Raw genomic sequence first — 1914 nt, forward strand, 5'->3', positions numbered from 1 at the left:
CTCCCTTACCTCATCACTCCTTTACCACCAGCCTTTCCACAGCCATTCCTGGCATTTCAGTAGCACAGAGTTCTTCAGATGTAACACAAATGGGGCTGGACACTGGATTTATAAATAAATTCACCTTGAGAACACCTTAGGAAGCTATTTTTTCACAAATGATATGATCCTTGGATATGATGTGTTTTCCCTACCTCACAGGGATGATTGAGAGCACTTAATTAACTCAAGTGCTTTCAGATTTGTCAGTTAGTTGTATGGCAGGTACATGCTACCCATTTCTCCCTGTATATTGTAATTCAGATTCTTCACACTATGTGCTAACTCAGCTAAGTCTACTTTTTGAACCCTGCATTTTAGGATTGCCAGCTAGGTCTCCCTGACATACCTAACTTTACTTTTCCTGCAGGCACCCAGCAGCAATACCAACACATCCACTTGACTGAATGAGATTCAGATCAACACTTGTATGCAAATTTTTGTAATCAGTCTTCCTTAAAAGGGAGAACTCATTAACCCCAAAGAAGTAGAGTATGGGAAGTCACTTGAATCAAATTGAGAAGACTATAATGCTGACTTTTTCTTTAAAATACTGCAAAACACCAAGAACCACAACAACAAAAAAAGAGGTATTTATGGCAGGGAGGGTCATAGACTTTGGAATGAATATGTCCTGATCCCAAGTTAAAATAACAGCCCTGGGTTCAGAGCTGAAGTACATTAGATATAGAAACACCTGCTCTCTCACAGACCACGGCATGTAGAACAGAATCTGTTCAATGCCTACCACAGGGAAGGAATGATATCTATGTACAAACACATTTTTGGCTATGCCAGTTGAAAAGCATATGATCCTGCCTGCAAGGCACAGATGAATTTATGATGCTTTCCATCTTACTCCCAGCTTACAAGTCACTGGTAGCAGCTGTACCAAGTTTTATTTCACTGGAAACATCATTTGTCCTGAGAGCTTTTCTACACATCAGCACTTGGGAAAGTTAAGGTTCCTAACTAAAGGTGTGAGGTCAGTGAATGCACAGATTCCAGAGTGAATGCTCCCATTCAGAAGTAAAGTTTGCTGTACAACAAAGTAAAGCCATTTCCTTCTGAAGAAAGATATTTAATGTCAAGTTTATGCATGTGCTTCACACCTTTAGTCTAAATTGCCAAGCAGACAAGTCCTGAGATGCACTTTCTCACAAAGAGTGGCTTCCAAAAAGTTCATTTGCTTTGAATAACCATGGCTTTATGCCATAAACCCAGCTGAACCAGACAAAGGTTTATCACATTGGTCAGCTCATTGGTTTGGCACTACACGCCATCCTAGCAGGATGTGACAGTGTGCCAGGTGTTTGTCTGCCCTCCAGACATGTGAAGCAGAGTGGGAACTCATTTCTCTCTAGCAAACCAGCAGCAGGATAAAGGACCTCTTGAGGAAAATGTCCCTTCTTAATAATGACAGACATATTTGTGGCCACAAGCAGCCCAAACCATCACCAGATGCTACCACTATTTCTTTTTTACCTTGGAATGTTCTGAAGCAGCACCATTTCCCAGTAGCACATCACAAGTCTGTCTGGCTGACACATGCTGAACAGGTCTTTGACAACACCTTGTCTAGAACTGAATTCTGCCCGAGCACTTTCCACTCTGACTGGAAGCCACAAGGTATTTTAACACATCTTTACCTGACACACATGCCCAGCTCTTCTGGAAAGAACACAGATATCCACATGCTTGGGTAGCCACTGAACTAACAAGCTTTACAGAAGCTTGCTAGGTCAAGCCTAGAGTGCTGCAGGACGCGTGTGAGGTTGGCTTACATATCCTGGCAAAAGGTGAAGCACACAGATTTCAGTGCCATAGTAAGGAAATAACTGCAGTAAAAGAAAGGCACAGGGCAGGTGGTGCTGA

This window comes from Geospiza fortis, unplaced genomic scaffold, assembly GCF_000277835.1.
Source record: "Geospiza fortis unplaced genomic scaffold, GeoFor_1.0 scaffold10, whole genome shotgun sequence".
Lineage (NCBI taxonomy): Eukaryota > Metazoa > Chordata > Aves > Passeriformes > Thraupidae > Geospiza > Geospiza fortis.